The sequence below is a fragment of the Pseudonaja textilis genome, chromosome 3, assembly GCF_049901715.1.
Source record: "Pseudonaja textilis isolate UNSWEBS1 chromosome 3, rPseTex1.2, whole genome shotgun sequence".
Lineage (NCBI taxonomy): Eukaryota > Metazoa > Chordata > Lepidosauria > Squamata > Elapidae > Pseudonaja > Pseudonaja textilis.
In genome coordinates, this window is record NC_141992.1 from 71033719 (window position 1) to 71042074 (window position 8356).

At 39.1% G+C, this 8356-nt stretch overlaps 1 pseudogene; it reads right to left on the minus strand.

Annotated features, from left to right (window-relative positions):
* Positions 1-4008: 4008 nt before the first annotated feature.
* On the minus strand, positions 4009-5067 carry LOC148126159 (uncharacterized; annotated as a pseudogene).
* Between the last annotated feature and the right edge of the window lie 3289 nt (positions 5068-8356).

The following is an 8356-nucleotide window of genomic DNA, read 5'->3' on the forward strand; positions in this document are numbered from 1 at the left end:
AGTGTGTATCACTCTCCCTCCTCTCTCTTACGTCCTTTATGCTAGTATGACAATTACTAAACAATGTCAAATTGGGTGAAATTGTGTCAAATTGGGCTACTTTGGCTAGATTAAAGTAAAGCAAAATTGTTCTAAAACACAGTGAGGACTATGCTGCTATAGAAACCCAAACCTCTTATAGCCCTGTACATTTGTGTCTCTATTTCTATTCATTTTTATTTTTCTTATTTTGTTAATAGAAGGGTGAGGGAGAAGGAAAGTGAAATGGCTATTAATTAATGTGGAGTCATCCCCCCCCCCCATCTTCAGTTACAACAGTATGGGAAAGGATATTAAAGCCTACCTAAAATTTGATCTTCTGTGTTTTTTATTGTGTCAAGGTTGAATTGAAGCCCACCCTCAACATTTCCTTTTAAACTTGGTTGAGGTTCAGAAAATCTAGTTTTTAAAACCCCATTCTTTACTAGTAGTGATGATGCTATCTAGTTCGAATAATGAAATGTCTGTAAGTAAACAACCAAGCTCATAAAGCACCAGAACTTCTCAAGTGACGATTGGCTGATTATAATTATGGAGCCTTATTTAAGGTAGGCTTTCATTACCTTTTAAGAGTAAGCACCATGGGACCATACTTCTTATCTTGTCTAGTGATATACTAAGCCTAATTTATTTGAGACGAGCTTATATGGAAGCTCCTACATCGCTAACAAGGAGGATCACTAAGCACAGTTGCCAAATCCATTTGGTTCCCAGTCCTCTTATTTCCCAAGGTTTCAGGAATAAACAACCATACTATTAAGTTCACTGTGCTATTCAGATAAATGTAAGAATGCAGGCCTGAAAAACATCATTTAGATGCATGGTGATAAATTCAGAAACATTTTCCTAGTGACTTCATATTTGCCCTTTAGATACGCCTTCTTTGTTACTTAGTCACATGGTACGAATCACTATTATAAATGCCCTTTCCTTGAGCAACTGTCGTATATTCCTCTCTCCTTTTGTGTTTTCTGACAGTTCCAACTTGCATAAAACACCCGAAAATCATGTTTTCAACAAATATATTCACCTGTGGATGATAAAGTGAAAGAGGTGGTGGCTGATAGTGCTGAATTATAGGGTGGTGTTTAAAAGCTAAAGAATGATAAAAGTCTTGGGGTCTGTAAAGTTCAACATCTATTAAAATGTCTATTTTCAGTCCACCTCAGCTGAAAGTACAATTCATCCATTCCATTTTGTCCAGAACAACCCTGACAAGACAACTTCTTGTTCGACATTGAAGCCATTGAGGTTATTTCTCTAGCAACAACTTTGCATATTCCAGTATGATAGAAGTATAGGAGAGTGAAATGACCTTCACTGAGTCAATTCACAGGTGCGTTCTGTTTTGAAGGGTGAAAGAAATCATTTTTAAAACAATGTCATAAGGTAGATAGCAAGAGCTCTTAAATTTAGAATAGAATAGAATAGAATAGAATAGAAGGGACTTTGAATGTCTTCTGGTCTAATCCTCTGCTCAGGCAGGAATCCCTATACCATTTCAGACAAATAGTTATCCAATCTCTTCTTTAAAACTCCCAGTGTTGGAGCACTCACAACTTCTGAAGGCAAGTTGTTCCACTGATTTATTGTTTTAACTGTCAGGAAGTTTCTCCTTAGTTTTAGGTTGCCTTATTAGTTTCCATCCATTGGTTCTTGTCCTTCCCTCAGGTGCTTTGGAGAATAGCTTGACTCCCTCTTCTTTGTGGCAACCTATGAGATATTGAAACACTGCTATCATGTCACCGCATGTCCTTCTTTTTATTAAATTAGACATACTCATTTCCAGCAACCATTCTTTATATGTTTTATACTCAGTCCCCTAATTATCTTTGTTGCTCTTCTCTGTACTCTTTTTAGAGTCTCAATATCTTTTTTTACATCATGACAACCAAAGCTGGATGCAGTATTCCAAGTGTGGCTTTACCAAGGCATTATAAAGTGATATTAACACTCCATGTGATCTTGATTCCTATTTGTTGAGATGATATGTTTGCCTCATAATAAAAAGATACAACCAGAAACCAACAGTTGGAAAAAATAAACAGTATAAATGTATTCATTTTGTTTTCTTTAAATAAACTGACCCAATTATTTAATCATCAGTTGAGTGTAGATCAAATTACAAATACAATAATTAAATTGACATAAAACTATTATTGATGCCAGCTTTGTATCCAAGGGTAAAGCCTTCCATCATTGGGGTACCAATGGTTTGAAGGGTATGCATAATGTACCCAATATCCATTGGAAAAACACAACATGCTATAGATGCATCTAACAGTGCTGAGAATTTCCGCATAATCACTAACAACTAGAATTCTGACTGGAAGCATATTGGCAGGCATTTCCTTTACAAGCAGAGAAATATGATTTATAACTGGTGTTCTCTAATGGGTTTGGAAGGACAGAAGCTGAAGTTCAAATTTGGCCACCAAATGAGAAAGAGTACTCATTGGAAAAGGCACTGATGTTGGGAAAGATCGAAGGCAAAAGGAGAAGGAGGTTGCAGAGGATGAGATGGTTAGATAGTGGCATTGACCAGTGGTGGGATTCAAATTTTTTTACTACTGGTTCTGTGGGCATGGCTTGGTGGACGTGGTGTCACTTAGTGGGTGTGGCTTGGTGGGCATGGCAGGGTAAGGTTACTGCAAAATCCCATTCCCTTCCCACCCACTAACCTGCTTCCCAGCTCCGTTCTCCTCTGCAGGGCAACAAAAGAAGGACCAGCCAATCAGCTGGGACTCAGGAGGCAGAGAATAGATGGGGGCAGGACCAGTCAGAGTGGTATTTGTCTATTCCCCTAGCTACTCAAAATTTCCACTACCGGTCCTCCAGAACTGATCAGAACCTGCTTAATACCACATCTGGCATTGACTCAATGTACATGAATTTGGACAAACTCTGGGAGACAGTGGAGAAGAGGGAGATTGGCCCACTATGGTCCATGAGATCACAAAGTGTTGGACATGACCTAGCAACTGAATAACAATTTGTTCTCCTCAAATTTCTCCTATTTCCAAAAATGATGGAACCATAGAGTAGATCATTTTGTACCTTTTTCCAGATAGTGGGGGAAAAGTTGATTTGGAGCAACCAGTAGATTCTAATATCACCAAGTTATATAACTCTTGTGTCCTGAAGAAAACAAAAAAGGTGGATTCTAAAGAAGCCTGAAGATGAATGGAGAACATGAACCATGGTGAGCCATGGTGGTTAGAATGCAGTACTGCAGGACTAACACACGACTCACTACGGGAGTTCAATCCTGAGTGGCTCAAGGTTGACTTAATCTTCCAGCCTTCCGAGGTTGGTAAAATGAGGATCCAGATTGTTAAGGGAAATATACTGACTCTGTAAAACTGCTTAGAGATGGCTGTAATGCACTGTGGAGCAATATATAAGTCTAAGTTCTATTGCTAACTAATGTGATGTTGATGAAGGACATTAGACATGAGTGCCTTCATCAATGAGAACTGAGGTACTTGTATTTCATCATCAATCAGTAGCATTTTTTTCATGAATTTGTAATCTCAATCTCCCAGGCTGATACTAATAATTTTGCAAGAACTGCCAAAAATTACTTATTGTTCTGTTAATCATTGCTAATAGGAAGAGAGGATGTTTTGAGATGTTCCATGAAAATCATACTAATTAGAAATGTTTGAATTTATACAAATCCTTGGAGATTAATTTATTCATCATAATCAGTTAATCACTTTTTCTTTACATAATCAGACATTGCCTGTTGAAAAGGAGAAATCTTTTTGTTTTCCTTCATAGAAGTAAAGCACTTTAAGCTGGCAGTCAAGAGATGGAAGGCAGAAATGGGAGGCTTATTATCAATACATGTTCAAGGTCTGTAGTGGGTGCTGAGAGCAGGTGCCATCACTGTCTACTACCGAGCTTGAATGATGATGATGATGATGATTATACACAAAAATGACAGTATACACAGCAAACGAGATAACCATGCTGGGTTTCGTATCACAAATCACTAGACAAACACTTCCCAAATGTTTAGGACTGTGTGATGTATAGGCAGATTATGCGAGCAGATCCCAGTAAGGTGGCCTTCTGCAGCTGACCAATGGTGATCTTGTCAGCGCCAGTTGTTTTTAAGTGCTTGCCTAGGTCTTTAGGCACAGCACCCAGTGTGCCGATTACCACTGGAACCACCTGCACTGGTTTATGCCAGAGTCTCTGCAGTTCGATTCTCAAGTCCTGATATCTGGTGACTTTTTCAAGTTGTTTCTCATCAATTCTGTGGTCACCAGGTATGGCAATGTCAACGATCCACACTTCTTTCTTCTCCACAATCGTGATATTCGGGGTATTGTGTTCCAAAACTTTGTCAGTCTGTATTCGGAAGTCCCACAGTAGTTTTGGATGCTCATTTTCGACCACTTTTTCAGGCTTATGATCCCACCAGTTCTTTCCTGCAGACAGATGGTAGTTGTGACACAAGTTCCAGTGGACCATCTGAGTGACTGTGTTGTGACATTGTTTGTAGTCAGTCTGAGCTATTGTCTTGCAACAGCTCAGTATGTGATCAATGGTTTCATCTGCTTCTTTGCAGAGTCTGCATTTGGGGTCATCAGCAGATTTTTCTATTTTGGTTTTGATTACATTCATTCTGATGGCTTGTTCTTGGGCTGCAAGAATCAGGCCTTCTGTTTCTTTCTTCAGTGTTCCGTTGGTCAGCCATAATTAGGTCTTTTCCTTATCTATTTTTCCTTGGATCTTTTCAAGGAACTGTCCATGCAGTGCTTTGTTACACCAGATGTCAGCCCAAGTTTGCATCGCTGTTTTTCTATATTGATTCTTGGTTTGCTGCACTTTGAGCAGCTTCCTCTTGTTGACCTCCATCAAAGCTAGTTCAACACTGTCTTTCACATAATCTGCCAGAGCAAGCTTCTCTTCTTTGACTGTCTGCTTCACTTGCAAAAGTTCTCTGCTGCCTGCTTTTTTGGGCAAATATAGCCCGTCGACATCACTACACGGGTGCAGCACATAGTGTATGGTCATCAGTTTTCTTGTTTTCCTATCCAAGCTGTCCAGCTCTGCCTGTGCCCAGTTTATGATCCCAGCAGTATATCTGATGACTGGTATGGCCCAGGTATTTATAGCCTTGATGGTGTTACCACCATTCAGTTTGCTTTTTAGAAGTTTTCTGACCTTTGTGTGTATTCTTTGTTGACCACATTTTTCACTTGCCCGTGCTTGATATTATCCAGCTGCAGTATGCCCAGATATTTGTAGGCTTTGGGTGGTGGCACTTGATGGTTTGTCCATTGGGCATTTCAATTCCATCACTTTCTACGATCTTCCTTTTCTTCAGTGCCACTGTGGCTCATTTGTCCAGGCCAAACCCCATGCTGATGTCAGTGCTGAAAATTTGAATTGTATTGGTCAGTGACTGGATTTCAATTTCTGATTTTCTGTATAACTTCAGATCATCCATGTACAGCAGGTGAGAGATTTTAAGTGAATTTTTAGCAGTTTGATAACCCAGATTAGTTTTCTGTAAAATTGTTGACAGGGGGTTCATGGTGATGATGAATAGCAGGGGTGACAAAGAATCACCCTGAAAAATTCCTCTTTTGATGTTGACCAGTCTGTAGCTTTCACTTCTAATAAACAGTTCTGTTTTCCAGTGCTTCATCTCATTTGCAGTGAAAGTACCAATGCACTTGCATATTCCGATGACATCCAGGCACTTGATGATCCAGCTGTGTGGTAATGAATCAAATGCTTTCCTGTAGTCAATCCAAGTTGTATGCAGATTTGTTTTTTGGCTTTTGCAGTTCTCTAAAATCACTTTGTCGATCAGGAGCTGATGTTTTGTGCCTGTGCTTCCTCATTTGTTTCCTTTCTGCTCTACTGGCAATATGTTATTTGCTTCTAGGTAGTCCTGGATCCTGTCAGCTATGATGCCGGTCAGCAGCTTGAACATGGTTGGCAGACACATTATTGGCCTGTAATTTGCAGGTGTTGCCCCTTTTGCTGGATCCTTTTGTATCAAGTAGGTTTTCCCAGTTGTTAACCATTCACTGATGTTTCCTGTCTGCAGCATCTCATTGAATTGTTCGGCCATTTTTCCGTGCAGGCTGGTCAGCTATTTGAGCCAAAAGCCATGCAGTTGATCATTGTCAGGCGATGTCCAGTTCTTGACTTTTTTCACCCTGTTGTTTATCATTTCAGTAGTTATTTCTAGTTGGTCCATTTTGTTCTTGGAGAATTTTGTCTCAAAGTCTCTGATCCACCCAACATTTTTGTTGTAACATTTCTCAGTCTTCCATAGGTCTTTCCAAAACTGAGTAGTTGCTGTTTTTTCAGGTTTTTCAATTTTCGTATCTCTCGTCTGATTCAGACTCTGATAGAACCATCTTTGGTCTGATTGGAACAATTGATTTTGTTTGTACTGGATGACTCTGGCTTTATATCTTTCAATTTTTCTTGTTGTTGCTGTTATCTGCTGCTTCACAATTTCCAATGCTTTGTCAATTTTTCTTATGCTGAGCCCATATTTTTTTAATCAGATGTTTCTTGATCTTGCTGTTCTTCAGCTTTTTCTCCTGCAAATGCTTCAAGTTGCTTGCATTTGCTTGCAGGCTCTTGATTTTTAATTCCAACCTGATTTTCCACTGCAGTTTTCAGTCGATTTTCTAGGGGACTGCAGCTGTTGAATCGCCAGTTCTTCTGCTACTATGACTGTTGGACTGTAGGCAAGCTGATTTTTTGTTCAACTGATGTTATCTGGACTGCTTTAAGTGCATAGTTTGCATCTATTATCAATGGCACCAAATATTTTCTAGGTACAGTCTTCAATGGTAGAAACCTTCTTCTTTCTGCATTTGTTGCAGTGTGTGCCAAGATTTGAGCTTTCAGTTCTTGCTGCCTGGCATTGAGCACTCCTGGTGTTTCAATGATGACTTCAGGCCCTTGCTGATCCTGTTTTTGCAAAATATCTGCATTTTCTTTGAATTCAGGCTGTTCAGTTGCTCCAGATGTTGTTGGAGTATTTTCTGCTGCCCCTTCAGCAGTCTGTTGTTCAGCAATCTGTTGTTCAGCAATCTGTGTTCCCATTTCACAATTTTTCTGTATTTCTTCAAATTCGACTTCACTGAGCACTTTGTTCCAAGTGATGAATCATTGTTGATTGGCTAATCATAATTCAGTTATTCTTGAGTCTGGATATTCTTGTTTCCATAACTTGTACATCCTTTTTTGGTAGCCTCGTTTTTCTGGTTCTGCTTTGTAGTAGCATTTCATTACAGTGTGGTTCTCTGACATGGTGTATTTCTGCCGCTTCTGAGGTTGTTCAGCTTCCAGTAGCCCTGCAGGCCCATGCCCTGGTTGCTCAGCTATGGGACCCGTGGCCTGTGGCCCACTTGTTAATGGATGCCCAGGTTCCCCAGCACCTGGCATGGTCCTTGTTAACCCGGGTGATGACTGAGCCGGTATAGGCTGTGTTCGGTTGTGTTTCACCACGATTCATCGCATGGGTTGTTGGGTGTACTCAGTTCTGCTCCTCGGCTGAGATCTCTCTGACATGGACCTGCTGGTAGTTTGTACTACCGCCAGCCCAACTCTCAGCTTCATTGGAACAGTTAAGCCCCCAGCTATGTCAAGGCGGCACCTCGTGGGGGGATGATGATGATGATGATGAGAATGATTATTATTATTATTATTAAATAATTTTGATTCTACAAAAAATCACCATACATGGAACAGATTATATTCTCCAACACTACCTTAACAGTTCCTTGGTTAGGACTCGAAGGCTGTGAATCTCACCAAAAATTAATAACAACAACTACTACAAGAACAACAGCAATAATAATATTAATAATAATAATAATAATAATGAATGACATTGCAATACCTAATGATGCACGAATTGTAGACACCCAGCAAGAAAAAAATCACAAAGTAGTAGTAGTAGTAGTAATAGTTGTTGTTGTTGTTGTTATTATTATTATTATTATTATTATTATTATTATTATTAATAATAATTCTCCTCCTCCTCCTCCCCTTCGTCCTCCTCCTCCATATCCAAGTTTTAATAAACTATTAGTATCTATAGCGTATATGACTTATGTTCATGCAGAATAAAATTGCATGTACATTAATTTTATTAAATTGTATTAGAGGCATCAATTATCTAATTTTAGTTGTTTGGAACAAATATGGATGGGGAAAATTCTTTTTATTTATATGCATATTAAATTTCACAGCAGTGTCCAATTATTTTTCTTTAAGCAATTTTAGTAGGAACATTTTATTTTCCAAATTACACATGAACAATTTTAAT